General features: G+C 35.7%; 1 protein-coding gene across 6 annotated transcripts in view; it reads right to left on the bottom strand.

Moving 5' to 3' along the window:
* The window catches only part of ARHGAP22 (Rho GTPase activating protein 22), a 400,236-nt gene that overhangs the window by 132,435 nt on the left and 250,490 nt on the right, over window positions 1-17,311 (bottom strand). The gene's annotated exons all lie outside the window — the stretch shown is intronic.

Genomic DNA, 17,311 nt, shown 5'->3' with positions numbered 1-17,311 from the left:
TATGGAACTGCAAGGATAAATGCTAAAAGCTATCTTTGCATGTATTTTGAAAAATAATAAGCTATTTTAAAAGATAGCAGGCTAAATCAGAATATGAAATGACTTAATGTTGTCATACCATATAACAGTGTTTCTAATTTGGTAGTAGTAGTGGTGAGAGTAGTGGTGGTGGTGATAGTTGTACTAATATTAATCATGCTTCTTTAAAGTTTAAAAGCATTTACCTCACAACACCCTTGTGGTTTAAGAATACCAGTATGATTATTTACATTTTACAGATGAAGAAACAAGACTCAGATAAATTAAGCTGCCTCATTGATCATATAGTTAGTGTTTGAAGAGCAGAGAGACATAGGTCTTCTGAGTCCAAATGCTTATTTCTCTAGTTTGTGATGAAATATAGATATGGTGACTAAAATATGTCAATTTCTGAAAATGTGCTATTGAACCCACAAACAAGAAATGTTAAATTATCTGAGGAACACATATCCAAAACTAAGCCTTCTATGTAAGGCAGCTGGGTGGAACAGCAGAGAGAGTGCTGGGTCTGGAGTCAGGAAAACGAGTTCAAATTTAGTATCAGATACTAGCTATGTGACCCTAGGCAAGTCATTTAACCTGCTTGCTTGGGTTTTCTTATCAGTAAAATGGAAATCACAATTCCTCTCTTTCAGGGTTGTTGTGAGGACTGAATGAGATAATAATTGTAAAACCCTTAGCACAGTGTCTGGCATACAGTAGGTGTTAAATAAATGTCAACTGTTATTACTTGTGCCATTTATCCCATTTTGGGTGGGAGACTAGCCCAACAATTATTCTAGCTCTCTTTCATCCTCTCTCTTCTTTCTGCTGGCTCTTTCCTTGGCATCTACAAACATGTATAAATCTCCCCCACTACCCCTTAAAAATATCCTTCACTTAGTCTTCCCATCATTTCCAGCTATTATCCTGACCTCCTTTCATTCTCCAATACCCCAAACTGGCCATTTACACTTGCTGCCTCTACATCCCACCACTAAGTCTTTGTAATTTAGTTTTCTACCCTAACATTCTACTGGAATGACTTTCTCAGAGTTTCTCATTTGCGAAATCTAATGGTCTTTTTGAAACAGTCTTCATTCTCTCTGACCTCTGAAGCTTCACCTTTTATATTCTTTCCTCCCTTCATCCTCTTACTTCTTCCACTCCTCAGGCTCCCCACTAAGATTCTGCTCATAAACTTCTTCAATTTCTCCCTTAATAATCTCATTTAATCCCATAGGTTTGATAATCCTCCTCAGAGAGATAAAGCCCAACTCTCTCTCTTTATCTCTAATCCCCCTTCCAGATTCTAGCTCTGTAGCTCCAGCTGCCTTGTAAACATCTCCATCTGGATATCAAAACAGCATCTCAGTTGAAATAATCCAAAATGGAATTGAAGTGGACTATCTTCCCTTAAAAAATATTCTCTTCCAAACGTTTCTGTTTCTATTGAGGGAACTACAACATTTTCTGTCATCTGTCTTTGAATTACCAAAGTTATTTTTACTCTTGCCTTACCCTCAGCCTCCATACACAGTTAGCTCCTAGTTCTTGTTGATTCTACAACACCTCTAATATATTTTATTTACTCATATAACCTTTCTTCATTTAGATCCTTAGCTTCTTTCAGCTAAGCTGTAGTAGTAGTCACAAAATTAACTGGCCAATTCAATTCAATAAATCTATTATTAAGCATCTATTATTAATAAGTTAAGTATTTATTAAATACTCACTATATATTAGGAACTGTGTTAGATGCTGGTGGTATAAAGGCAAGAAGTAAAAGAATGCTTACTTTCAAGGAGCTTAAATTTATAAGGGAATTAACAGCTACATATTTGAGTAAATATAGAATAAATATATATAGACAAATAGGTGAATACAAGGATTTAAGGATGGCAGAAATTAGTAATTGAATGTGTGTGTATGGGAGATCTGGAAAGATGGTGCTGTACCCTTTTTATAGTGGCAAGAAACTGGAAATTGAATGAATGCCCATCAATTGGAGAATGGCTGAACAGATTGTGGTATATTAATATTATGGAATATTATTATTCTGTAAGAAATGACCAGCAGCATGATTTCAGAAAGGCCTGGAGAGACTTACATGACCTGATGCTGAGTGAAATGAGCAGGACCAGACGGACAATCATGATACATGGCAACAGCAAGATTTTACAATGATCAATTCTGATGGACCTGGCTCTCCTCAACAATGAGAGGATTCAAACCAATTCCAATTGTTCAGTGATGAAGAGAGCCATCTACATCCAGAGAGATGACTGTGGGAACTGAGTGTGGACCACAACCTAACAGTCTCACTCTTTCTGTAGTTGTTTGCTTGCATTTTGTTTTCTTTCCCAGTTTTTTCCTTATTGATCCTATTTATCTCGTGCAACAAGATAACTATATAAATATGTATACATATATTGGATTTAAGATATATTTTAACACATTTAACATGTGTTAGACTACCTGCCATCTAGAGGAGAGAGTGGGGAGGGAGGAGGAGATAATTTGGAACAGAAGGTTTCAAAAGGGTCAATGTTGAAAAATTACCCATGCATGCTTTGTAAATAAAAAGCTATAATAAAAATAAATTCTAAATTAAAAAAAAAAGAAAGATTGTGTTGCAAGTTGAAGGAAAAGAATAATTTTATGAGTCAGTCATAAGGAGAAAGTGGGCTCCTGGCATGGGGAGTCGCTAGTAGAAATGTATGAAAGTAGGGAAAGAGTGCCATTGGTGAGGGATAGAGAGCCCAGTAGAGTGTAGTGGGAAGAGTTGTATCTAGGTTGGATTGCTTGCTGTCTTGAGGAAGGGGGAGAGAAGGAAGGGAGGAAGAAATATTTGGAATTCACAATTTCACAAAGACAAATAGTGAGAACTTTCTCTCTGTATGTATATATATATATATATATATATATATATATATATATATATATATATATATATATACATGTGTATATATGTATAGCTATACATATATGTGCATATAGATATGTAAATGTATATGGGGAAAAATAAAATACTATTAAGAGAGAAGAGTGATATGTAGTAAGCCTGGAAAGACAGGTGGCGTCCAGTTAGGAAAGCTTTTCAAAGACAAATAGCAGAATTTATACTGGAATTGACAGGGAGTCCCTAGAACTTTCTGAGTAAGTGAATGGCACCATTACATCTGTGTTTGAGGAAATCACTTTGGCAGCTGTGTGGAAGCATGTGTAGGAAGAGACTTAAGACAAAGAGACCAAATTAGGAAGCCATTACAATAGTCTAGGGTGAGGTGATAAGTACCTGACCTCTGCAGGTGGAGGCTGTGAGCAGATAGAAGAGGTCAGAAGTCAGATGCAAAAAGTATTGTGGAGGTAGAAATGACAAGATTTGACAACTGGTTCTGTATGTGGGATGAGGAGGGTAAGGACTATAGGATACTCAGTTATAAACTAGAGCACTGGGAAAAATGTCTAAGATGCTGCCATTCGCATCTTCAGTTTCTCCTCTCTTCAACTCATTTAACATAGGATTAACAAAATAATCTTCCTATAAGTCAGGTGAGACCTACTCAAAAATGATTAGTTACTCCTTATTTAATCTGGGATAAAATATAAACAACTCAGCCTGGCACAAAACTCTCTACAGCCTGACTCCCAACTACTTTTTCCAATATTGTTGTCTCCTTTATACTCTACATTTTAACTAACCTAAGCTTCTAGCTAATACCTAAATTTGACATTCAATCTAGCCATTCTTTATTTCCATATTAGTCATTTTCCATTCTTAGAATGTTATACCTTTTCACTTCAATCTTCTTTCAAAGCTCATAATTTTTTTTCATGAAGTTTTTCCAGATCTCTCCCTTTGTCCATCTATCTGCCTGTCCATCTCTCTCTTTCCCTTCTTCTTTCCTTCCCTCTCTCTAAATTATTTTGTATATATTTCACAGTATATGCAATAGTCAACATCCATAGTCTTCCATCTTTGCAAAGAATATTGAATATTCATTCTCATTTCTTCTGTGGGGCCAAAAAGCTTGGCCATTATAATTCCATGGTCAGTATTATCATTATATTGGGTAGGTTGGGCTAGTAAGCTTTTACACTTTCAGCAAGTTTGACCCATTAAATCTGGAGATCACATTCAGCTACAAATGGTATTGCTTTTTAGATCCTTATAGGAATGGTGCAAGAGAACTATCTATAATATTGTATTAAAGCATGGTTATTTGTTGCTTTTTTTCCTGAGATGAGCCATTATGCCAATAGAGGCATCAGCAGATGGAGGGAGTCTTTGTTAAAATAAAAATTATAATGAAAACAAATTAAAAAGGAAAAGGTAAAAATAGCAGGAAGCTCAGAGGAGCTACAATGTAATAATGATGAACAACTTTTAGGTAATAGCAGATTTTATCCCAGGAAGTTGTAAACTCTTGTTCATTCAACCAAAAAATGACTTTTCTAATCTTTTGCTCTGCTTTTATTTCATCCTCCTTGCCTCTTCAAAACTCTTCTTTCCACCTGGCCTTCTCTCTCCATTTCTGTTTTTCTCCTAATTGTCTATTTTGTGCTCCTTCACTTGATAACATCAGAGAAAACAGAGCGCCACTGGAAAATGGAATTCTAGCTTCCAGTGGGCTTCAGGCTCAATTTAGGATTTTGGGCAGTTGGTGAAAGGGGAAATCAGTCTTGAAGAAAGCCTCCCCAAACAACTTGAACGGCAAATAATTTTTAATAAATGGGAAACTAGACTATAGTCTACAATATGATCAAAAGGACTTCTCTAAAATTACAAAAACAATTTTAAAGACCCAAAATGTCCTTCAGAAAGATGCAATTCTATTTTTTCTTTCCAGCAAAAATCCTTTAGACAGTTTGAAACACAGAAGCAAAACAATCAGTTGGCTGCCCTCAAAAGACTCCCCCTCCCCAAATTCCACAGCTGTGACCACAAACTGCAGGATTGTGGTTGGATTTCTTTTTTATCAGCACCACTGTACAACGGATGGTACTAAGTCATGTTTACATAAAAGAGCCATTTTCAGTTAGTCTTTGGTGAACTGGGAACCACATACAGATAGATCATATCCATTCCTGCAGCCAGCAGTTATATAGTTTAGTACACACACACATATACAATCCATCCTACACCACACCACATACTTGGTTCCTGCCTGGTTTCCTTTCTCTTCAATTGCTAGAAGAAAGTGTTTCTTGAATATCACTGAGCTGTTAGCTTATTCTGCTTGTCAATGTTATTCAGGAAACAGAGCAGAATACCTTCGAGGATTAAGGATAAAGAGGATTCTTTGCATATTAGCATTTGGGTAATGTCCAGAAATTTAGAGAAGTAACAGCAGAATTTTTGATTTCCTTCACAGGTTAATAGTACACTATTTCAAAGTCAGATTCTTTTTGTACAGCAAAATAGCTGTTTGGATATATATATATATATATATACATATACATATATATATATATATATATATATATATATATATATATATATATATATATATATACACATACATACACATACATATATATGTATATATGTATATATATACATATATATAGTATTTAATTTATACTTTAACATATTTAACATGTATTGGTCAACCTGCCATCTGGGGGAGGGAGTGGAGGGAAGGAGGGGAAAAATTGGAACAAAAGGTTTTGCAATTGGCAATGCTGAGAAATTACCCATGCATATATCTTGTAAATAAAAGCTATAATAATAATAAAAAAAAGAAGTAGCAGCAGATACCCTGATGTGATGAAGACAAATTAGATAATCTTTTTTTGGAGACATATGTGTGATCTACATGCCCTCCCATAAATTCACTATGGACATGATTAATCAATGTCCTGGAAGCTGTCCTCAAATTCTGACATTGCAAAGATCCTGATGAACACACCAGCTGGCTGCTGGTCATCTTGTGCTCTTACCATATGATCAGCCCACCCTTCTCTTAGATGAGACACTGATTCAATTTTATCACTTACAATGCTTGTCCTTCAAAAATCCTTGTTTGAAATGTTTTGCAGCCTAATCATATTCAGATACTTCTCTTCAAACAATTGAATTTAAACATCACCCAAAAGGCTAAAGGAAATACTGTTTATAAAACCATCATGTTAAAATTAAGGTTCTAAAAACCTATTAAAGTTAAGAACATTTTCTTCCCTGTGATTAGATAAACACAAGGTTCTGTCAAATGCTTCCAGATAGAGCCGAAAGATATTATTACAGGAGAATGTAAGTTTTTTGAGGACAGAGATTCTAGTGCATTTGTATCTCCAGTGTGTTAGACACAGAGTTAGACTCTGAGTGCTTAATTAGAACTAGTATTTATTGATTGAATAATGTTTACAAGTAAAGTATGTAGGACTTTTAAAAGCTTTGGAGAATTGGGATTTCTAAAAAGCTAATGTGGCAAACAAGGGCAGCTAGGAAGTATGGTACAAGAAGGCTGAGCCTGAAGTCAAGAAGACTCATATTCCTGAATTTAAATCTGGCCTCAGGCATTTGATAGCTGTAGGATCTTGGGCAAGTCATTTTACCCTGTCTGCCTCAGTTTCCTCATCTGTAAAATGAGCTGGAGAAGGAAATGAAAAATCATTCTGGCATCTCTGCCTAGAAAACCTCGTGAGGTCATAAAGAGTTGGACATGACTGAAAATAATTTGAATGATGGAAATGAGAATGGCAAACAAAATGTGAACCCTTTCTAAAAGGCTGAGAAGATCCTGGGGAACATCATAATCTAGAGTATCCTAGGTCTCAATGAGAACTGCATTCACCCTGTTAAAAGTTGGAGTATAATACCGTCTTTTCATTTCTTCCTTGAGGGAGGAGTCAGACCCTTATGTACCTGTACCTTCAACCTAGTAGATATATCCCTTAATATGACAGAGAGAACAGGCAGATAAAATACCTGGAGGCAAGATATGGAGTATTTTGTTTGTGGAACAACCATGAGACTGGTCTTAATGGATTGAAGTAATCTCAAGGAATACGGAAGAAGAAGACTGGAAAGTTAGGAGGGAGTTACATTCTGAAGTCCTTTGGATGCCAAATAGAGCATTTTGTATTTGATTCTGAAAAATAAATAAATAAAATAAAATAAAAAAGAAAGCAATAGGGATCCACTGGAATTCATTGAGTATGGTGCAGGGGAGAGTGACTTGTTAGTGATATGATAGCTTCTAGCTTTAGGAAAACCACATTAGTGACTGAATAGAAGAAGGATTAGAGCAGGGAGAGATATGAAGACAGAAGACTTACCAGAAGGTTATTATAATAGTCCATGGGTAAAGTGATGAGGACCTGTAGTAGGTAAACTGTTAGAGGAAAGAAGGGAGGATATTTGAGAGATGTTGAAAAGATGAAATCAGAAAGACTTGGCAATAGATTGGTTAGAGAGAGGTGCAAGATAGTGAGGAAAACAGTTTGATTCCTAGATTGTGAGCCTGAGAGACTGGGAGGATGGTGTTGGCTTGTATGGTAAAAGTCAAGGTAGGAAGAAGGGTTTAGGAGGAGAAATAATAAGTTGTGTTTTGGACATAATGAATTTAAAATGTCTATTGGACATTAAGTTTGAGATATTTGAAAATCTATTAAAGATATGAGACTACAGGTCAGCAGAGAGTTTGGGGCAAGATAGAGTTGAAAACCATTATCATAGTTTGTAATTAAATCCATGGAAGATGATGAAATTACTAAGTGAAGCAATAAAGAAGGAGAAAAGAAAATGATCCAAGACCATACCTAGAGGGATACTTCCACTTAGGAAACATGGTCCAAAAGAACATTCAGCAAAGCAGAGAGAAGGAGCAGTTAGATAGTTAAGATGAGAACCGGCAGGCAGTGGGGTCTCAAAACTCTAGAAAGAAGAGATTATCAAGGAGGAGACAAAGTGAGTGTGGGTACAGAGAAGTAAAAAGTGAGGGCCTAGAAGTCTTTGGATTTGGCAGCTAAGAGATCATCGGTAACTTTGGAGGGAGCAATATCAGGGTAATATAGTTACTCCCTACTCCCACCCCACCAAAGTTTCTTCAAGTCCTAAATCTAGGATGCCATTGATTTCCATCATGAAAGCTGAGAAATACCTTTAAGACTAATATAAGGCAGAACTAGCACTGGGAAGGCTTGAAACATTTTCACTTGAGAGCAAGATGTGGCAGAGATAACTTGTTCAGCTGGCCTTTGAATATTGTCACTGGCTGGCCTAATCATCATTTATACCACCTGGTCCTGGAACAGCCAGTAGTGTAACACCTGGTAATTATTTAACAATTGCTTCTCAAAAAGTGTGCTTGAAACATTTTTAATTTTAATCTTCATTATTAACATTTTCTCTATCACTTACCAAGAACACAATAAATGAAGTCTTGATTTGTAGTGTCTGCTAATTTTTGAGGTGTAAAATGTTGCACTGAAAATTTAATCATTGGCTCTTGATGTGCTTACAGGCAGTTCCAACAATACCCTGTGAACACACATTTCTCATCTTCACTGAATCTACCCAACTATGAACCTGCTCATTTGTTATTCTGATTCATCCCTTACTCCAACTTACATTCCCATAACTGGGATCTGTCGACAGTCATGTCTCCTGTCCCAAAGCTGTTGCTGCTCCTATTAAGGCATCCATTCCCACCTGTTGGTTGTTAAGTAGGCAAACAATACCATCTGTTGCCCAAACACCCCCAATCTGGGGAGCTTCCAAGGTTCAAGATATGTGCTCAAACATAAGAATGAGACTATTCTTGGGCATGATAATTCACATCAACAAAAAGAGACTTTGATTTCCATGTTTTCTAATTCCAGTGACTTTGAAATGAGAAGGAATGTAATTTTAAAATATTTTCACATTTTGCTAGTCACATAGTGTAAAGAAGGAGTAATTAATGGATAGTCTAGGTGCTCCAGTGACATTCATACAATATTAAGAAAATGACAGAAAGTCTGCTAACATATTTGGTGGATCCCCTGTCACAAATTTATGGGAGGACTGGATAGGATTTGCATACATTACAGTTGCAATCTGTTATTAAAAGGGGTACCCCACATTGATAATAACACAGGCTTGCTAACATATCCAGATTTTGGTGGCTGGTGATCCTAAATTTTAACAGTGATAATTTAAGTATTCATGAGCTTTTATAATATTAACAATGTTTCCAGATAGATAAGATCACATTTGACTTTGTGCTGTGAGGTTCGCAAGTCATAATGATGATGCTGTGATGGCAGGATTTATGTTTTTATTACCATTTTACAGATGAAGAAATAGAAGCATAGTAAAGTTAATTGATTTAGCCAAAGTAGCACAGCTGATCTATGGGTAGAACTTTGGATTAAATGTGGGGGATGAGAGATACTGATGAAATGAGGATGATTCCTAGATTGTAAGCCTAGGGAACTTAAAGAATGATGTTTCCTCTGCAATAATAAGGAAAGTAAGAGAAGAGAGGATTTAAAGGGAAAGATAATAAGTTAAGTTTTAGATATAATGAATTTAAGATATCTGCTGAACATCCAATTCAAGATATCTAAAAGTGAGATGAGATGGAAAGTTGGCAGAGAGTTTGGGGCATATTTGAGAATCAACTACAGAGGGATAATTAAATCCATGGAAGCTGATGAGATCTCTAAGTGAAGTGGTATAGAAGGAAAGCTATTTGGGAAACCTGTGGGTAGAGAGCACATCCTGAATGAGGATCCAGCAAAAGAGACTCAGAATAAGTGATATAATAGATAAGAGGAGAATCATGAGAGAGTGGTGTGCCAAAAACCTAGAAAGAAGAGAGTATTAAGTAAGAAAGAGTGATCAAAGGCTGCAGAGAAGTAAAAAAGAATGAGGATGGGGAAAAGACCATTGGATTTGGTAACAGAGAGCATTGGTAACTTTGGAGAGAGCAGTTTAGGTGGGAAAATGAGTTGGGAAAATGTATTGTAGGGATGATAAAGAGAATGAGAGAAAAGAAAGTGGAGAAGCTTATTGTACATGGTACAATAAACTCCTAAACTACTCCCCCCCTTTTTTTCAAGAAGTTTAGCCACCAATTACACTTTGTGGACTGTCACTGTCCAACTATATGATCTTAAGGCAATCATTTCACCTCTCTAATCCTGGTCTTAGTTTACTCAATTGTAAGACATAGTAATGGACATAGAATATTTAAGGGCCTTTCTTATTTCAAATAATTAGATTCTATATAAGAGTATAGCTAATAATACCCCCAAAGTTGAAAGAATTAAGATTATGGATCAACAATTTTAGCAAATTAAGAGTCAATCAGTCTCTCTCTCTCTCTCTCTCTCTCTCTCTCTCTCTCTCTCTCTCTCTCTCTCTCTCTCTCTCTCTCTCTCTCTCTCTCCTCCCCTTTCCCACCTGTTTTCCTTCTTCCTGTCTCACTTTTTCCCTTTTCTTTTATTCCTGTCTCTCCCTATTCCTTCACTTCCCACTTCTCTCTTTCAATTTCTCTCTCTCCATATATACATACAAATATAACATTATATTTATAGATATGCATCTTTAAATATATCTATATCTATTAATAGATGTACACATCTACATATGGCCATCTCCCTCTCCCCTCTCTTTATAAAGATATATTATCTATATCTATATAGAGAGATAAATGTGTATATCTATAGATATAGATATTTTAGATATCTAAGCTATAGTCATGTAGTTATATCTATATATAGATATATATCTAGAGATGTATTATCCTTTATTTTTCTAAACATATTTTCTCTCTTTCTCTCTCTCTATCTCTGTCTCTGTCTCCTTCTCTGTCTGCCTCTCTCTTTCTCTTTCTCTTCCTTTCCTCCCCCCTCTCTTTACACACATACACACACATAAGTAGAGGGAGAGAGAGAGATTGGGGAGAGGGAGGTAAGTGGAATGTAGATTTTTTATTTTTTGTGTAGTAATATCAAGTTAGGAATTCATATTTCCTGTTTTATTGGTAATTTATTCTAAAGAAATATAGTCCAGTGGAAACTACACCAGATAACAGCAACATTTCCTTTACCTGGCAACCTCAATTACCTAAAATATAGTCATGAACTCAAAAAAGGAAGAAAAGATGTCTGGTTAGCTAAAATTGAGATCAAAAGTTCTTACTCATAGGAGACTTTCACTGAGATTTTCTCAGTGGGCTTTTGCACAGTATCTATTTAACCTTATTTCACATTTTTACCAGTTTCTTCTTCTGGTTTCTTAGTCCACAGAAGATTAAACAGAAAATTAGTTGAGGTGGATAGAGGTGGGTATATTAATAAGCACTGACAAGAGACAATTCAAGGAGGAAAAGTTGGGATGATAAACAGATACCTGAACACCAAAAGTACAACAGACTAGGATATATAGTATAGGATACACAGCCTTATTGACCTCAAAAATCCTTAAGGTTATCACCAGCAATTAATGCTCGCAATGACCCTTAGTTATCAAAAGGAGATTACATTATGCTCAGCTGTATTCCAGAAACATGTATGAGACATTTAAGAAAGCTGCCCACAAAATAGATTTTTTTTGGGGGGAAAGGTTTTGGCATGTAAAGGGGTAAATCTGTGAATTACATGGCCCATGGTCATGACAAAACTAAGAATAGCCGCTCTATGGTTCAGCACTAAGTTAGTGGACAGTGCCAAGATGCTTTCAGTTAAGTGCCACTGAAGTCTCATTATAAGGGCACATGGGGATGTTACCAGGGATACTGAAAGAGGAAGAGCTTTTATTGGAAATGGAAATTTTAATTAGCTTGGCTCATTTGATCCTTCTTGGTGCTCTGAAACATTCACAAAGAACAAGACCTAGATAGGTCTCCATTATGTGGGAAGAATGCTGCTGCATTGTTTAGATTTCCTAAGGTCACACTTCCTTGATGTATGTATATGTGTCTCTGTATCTTTTCCCTAGTGCTCATATGGAGCTGGTAAAGAATATCTGCGTTCCTATCCTGGGTGACTGGTGTCCCATGGCTAGATTTTGTTCCATATCCATATTTCAAAGGATCTGACTTTAAGTAAGCGCTGTGGTTATGTTGAAAAAAGTATTTCAGTGAAAGTTTGGATTATAAACCAGATATCACACTTGTTCTGGTGCTCCAGCCCACCATTGTAAAGGTGTGATGAAAAGCTCAGATATAAAGTTTCAATGACTTGGAAAATTATCCACAGTGTATAAACGAGGCATTACTCTATTATGAAAACTTGGATGAGTGCCATGTGAAGATTACTAGGGAGATGCACTAGGGAGGGAGTAAAGGAAGCTTTGACAGCTTCCTCCTTTCTACTTTATTTAGTTCAACCAACATTTTATTAAGCGCTTAATAGAAGCTGCTGAATGCAGCATCAGTTTAGCCCCAATTGAGGCAGTTAGGTGGCTCTATCAATGATTGGAACACTGGACTAGAGTTAGGAAAAGACCCCTTTTCAAATTCAGCCTCCAATAATTACTGGCTGTGTGATCCTGGGCAAATCACTTTACCTGTGTTTCAATTTCCTCATCTGTCTCAGGTCTATTGTGGGAATAGAATGAGATCATCTTGGAAAAGTGCTCTGTAAGCTTTAAAGTGCTCTATAAAGGCTAGCTATTATTAACACTAACACAACAATAGTGACATCAATAATAGTAGTAATAATAACAGCTCACATTTATAAGAAACTTAAAGGTTTACAAAAGACTTTCCTTATAATTGTGAGGTGCCACAAGATATAGACAAGATCTCCCAATAAGTATTGTCTTATACCTAAACTGAATTTTACATATGCTTGTTGACCTGAAGTCACCTTTACTGAAACCCTTCTTGCTAACCCTACAGTTCAGGGTCAGTCTTCTCATGTGCTTGGGGTGAGTTCTTGACTGGCTAAGTATCATAAGAGAAATTGTTATTATAATCCTAAGACTCAGACAGAATTACTATCTGCTTATATTCTATGGCATATTGGTAAACTTGGGAAAGGAGGAGATATCTAAGATCAGAAAATAAATTGTCCCAAATCATCCACTTTTTGGGGTATCTTTTTAGCCATTCTATGTCCCTAGGATATACTTTTTATTGAGATCCAGAGGGTCATATCCACAATGCTTAATAGAAATCAAGATGGGCCTAAAAGAATAGTAAATGTCACCTTTTCCTCAGCCCAGTTCCTTCTCAGAGTGTTTCCTCCTTCTTAGAATCATTTTTACTAGGACTTACTAGCTTTTTTTTTACTAAAAATTTGGTTTATAAATTAAGTCCTAGGAAATATATAGGGTAGTATGTACTAGAAAAAATAGAGGAAATGAGGATGAAGATGGTCATAGCTCCTAAAAGTCATATTATCTAGCTGACCCTAACTAGGATAGCATTTGATGACATTATCAGAGCAATTCCTCAGATTCATTCCATTCTGATTTCTTTCTTCTGTTCAATTCTGCCCCCAATTCATTGTTTTCTGTTCTAGGTATATGTAGATTACTAATACAATAGACTGATCATGTAGCAACATGCTATAGACTCTAAAATAAATGTTTTTTTTTTTCTGAATGTTTTTTAGGCTGATCTTTTTTTTTTCTGTAGTCATAGATAAGCCCTGTTTCATAAACCAACAACAACAAGTGATGAAAATAAGCCCATGGAAATCTTGGCATTAGAGCCAACTAAATCATCTCATCCTATATCGGCACAAAGAGAATAATTTGATTAAAAGTAAAACAAATTTGTCAGCATTTATTTAACGATTCACTTTCATAATCAATGGCTATGGAACTAATACATTTAGATTAAACACTTCACACTTCACTTGCCAATGTGCTACTTGTGTTGATGAAGTTATAAAATGGCAAGCTTTAGAGTGTGAGGCAATGGGTTCCAGTTCCACTTACTGGCTGTGAGACCTTGGTCAAGTCACTTAACCCTGTTTGCCTCAGTTTCCTCATATATAAAATGAGCTGGAAAAGGAAATGGCAAATAATTTCAGTATTTTTGCTAAGAAAACCCCAAAATGGAATCACAAAGAGTGAACACTTCTAAAACAACTGAATGCAGCTGCGCCTATAGCCAACAAGGAGACAAATATTCCCCTCATATCTATATGCACATCCCTACCTCCTTACCTTTGAAAAATCTTTTTAAGAATGATCTATACAATCTCAATTGTGCTGGATAATGAGAAACAAAAATCTGAAAAGTGAAGGCATTAGACCAGATTTTCTGTCAGATCCTTTCCAAATCTAGAATCTATAATATTATGATTTCAATTTTATAGTCACACAATTTCCAGAGAGGTACAAAGTATGTAAGATTCCATTACCTACATTTATTGTCATTAATATTATAATTACACTAGCTTTCAGAGCATTATAGAACCTTCTTGATCAATTTATGATTACTCTAGGATGTTTTAATCCCTCCAAAATAGCATGTCCCTATCAGCTTTTAGATTATATCCTGAATACTAGCACATATTAAGAACAATAAAGATACAGAAGTTGGATTAGATGTGTTCTTAGGTCTCATTTTTCACTAAAAAGACTGTGATCCTATAGATGTGATGGCTTAAGATGGCATTGAAAGTTACAGATTGAAAGATACAGATTCAATTTAGATTAGATCAACTTTTAGATTATGTATTTCAGCACACATTAAGAATAATAAAGATACAAGAGTTGGATTAGATGTGTTCTGAGATCTCTTTTTTCACTAAAAAGACTATGAACCTATAGGTGTGATGGCTTAAGATGGCATTGAAAGTTACAGATTGAAAGATACAGATTCAATTTAGATTAGATCAACTTTTAGATTATGTATTTCAGCACACATTAAGAATAATAAAGATACAAGAGTTGGATTAGATGTGTTCTGAGGTCTCTTTTTTCACTAAAAAGACTGTGAACCTATAGGTGTGATGGCTTAAGATGGCATTGAAAGTTACAGATTGAAAGATACAGATTCAATTTAGATTATATATGCCAGCACAGATTAAGAACAATAAAGATAAAAGATTTGGATTAGATGTGTTCTTAAGTGTCTTTTTTTTCTACTTAAAAAGACTGTGAACCTATAGATGTGATGGCTTAAGATGGCATTGAAAATTACAGATCACAGATTTAAGCTGAGTTCTGGCCACTTTCATTCTGGAAAATCACATTTCTCAAATGGAGATAACAGCCTGGAAAATCAATTTCCCTCTTTCAGACTTCTGATAATGAGTGGCCAAATGCTTCTAAAATCAAGTCATCCAGTTTAATTGCTCTCATCAATTCTTAACTATAGGTGCTTCCCTAAGGAAGCCTTTGAGGTCTCCTCATTTGATTGGGATTTGAAAAGAAACAAAAAGATGAGAAACAAATGCATTAGTCTGGTTAGACTGCTCCAGTGGGTTTTTGCCATCTCTATTTCTGGCATATCTAGTCCCAGACATATACTGAAACAGGTGCAGAAAAGGCATTCAGGAGGGTCTGCCCTGGAGCCTCAGAAAGGAATTTTACTTTTTATATTTCAATGAGCACACTGTCTGGCTCCTGGATGTGCAGCCTGGATGACTCTTGTGCGCCCCTTAGTGGGGTAAATAGCCATCTTCCATTTAATCCCTCTTGCACATGACAGCCATTCAAATACTTGAAGACAACAGCTGTCATATTGTCTAGGAAAATTCTCTTTTCCAAGCTAAATTCACTTCCTTCAACTGATTCACTCTTACATGAATTAGAAGCCTTTTCTATTCTGGTCACCCATCTCTGGGGCCCTTCTAGCTTGTTGATGTTCCTCTTAAAATATTGTGCTCACTATTTAGGTCATAATACAGAACTATCACCAACCTTGTCCTGGACACTGCTACTCAATGTAGCCTAAGATTGCATGAATTTTCCTGAATATAATTTTCTGAGCTTGTAGGCAGCATTACCTTTTTTGTTTATTTTATTAAAACTTTTTATTTACAAAACATATGCATGGGTAATTTTCAACATTGATCCTTGCAAAATCTTCTATTTCAACTTTTCCCCTCCTTCCCCTCCATCCTCTCCCCTAAATAGACGGTAGTCCAATATATGTTAAGTATGTTAAAGTATATATTAAATCCAATATATGTATACATATTTATATAATTATCTTGCTGCACAAAAAAAATAGGATCTAGAAAGAAAGAAAAAAAAACCCTGAGGAGGAAAACAAAAATAGCATTACCCTTTTAAAAAATATTTTTCAGATGAACTATCACCCAGCTCCACCTCTGCCAACTTATATTGTGAAATTTATTTTTTAAACTTAATATGTATTTTCATAACTAGGGATTATAGAAGGATTCTTCTAGGCATATGCTACTGCTCATGTCGAGTTAAGTCTTTGGGTTTCTGAACTAGAAGAAGGTCATTTAGTATAAAGCTTCTTAAACTGTGGGGATTTGAAAACAATCCCCATATGGGGTCTTGAACTGAATATGGGAATTGTAAAACTGCGTCAATAGCAAAAGGTTTCTGAAAGCTCTATGTCCTGCAGAATCAAGTTTAATTTTTTTATTTAAAAATAAGCAAACATTCATCTCATTAGTGTACAAATTAGCTTTTGTCTTTAACATATGGTAAAATTATGTATATGATAAAGAATTGTTTTAAAATAAATTTCTTTGTGACTTATAATCATTCAGTAAATATTTGATTTACAAAACTATTTTATATAGCTATATACTTGGGGTTGTGCAAAAATGCAAAGGTATTGCAAATAGAAAAAGTTTCAGAAATCCCAATCTAGTACAGCCTGTATCTGAAAAGAATCACCTCTACAAAATCTCTGAAAAGTCTCGGCTTAAAGACACAAAACCTAACACTTCCCAAGGCAGTTGATTCTACATTTGACGGGTCCAGTCATTAGGAAACTTTTATTTAAATCTAACCTTAATCTATTTCCTTGGAACTTCCTCCAATTCTGCCCTCCTGAATAAGGAAACTGAGCCCTTGAGATGCACCACATCAGCAAGACTAAGTGACTTTTCTAGAGTCACCAAGAGAGGAAGAAGCAAAGCTTAGATTTGAATACAGCTCTAAATCTAGAACTTCATCCACTACACTATGTTGCTTCAGAAAAACTCCTTTGAGTTGGGATTCTCAATTTCCAGTTTTGTTATCCTCTGATTTGTTGATACCTACTCCCAGTTATGTATCTCTAAAGCCACATTTACAGTCACAGTAAACCAAGAGTGCTGGGTCACTGAGAGCAGGCAGGTCTTCGCCAAAGCAACGGTGGGATACTGTTATTGCTAGATAGCTATTCCCCATCAATCAGTTCATCTATAA

This window comes from Sminthopsis crassicaudata, chromosome 2 (genome assembly GCF_048593235.1).
Source record: "Sminthopsis crassicaudata isolate SCR6 chromosome 2, ASM4859323v1, whole genome shotgun sequence".
NCBI classification, from domain to species: Eukaryota; Metazoa; Chordata; class Mammalia; order Dasyuromorphia; family Dasyuridae; genus Sminthopsis; species Sminthopsis crassicaudata.
Note: the sequence above shows the minus strand (reverse complement) of the source record. Positions and strands in the feature narration are given on the sequence as shown.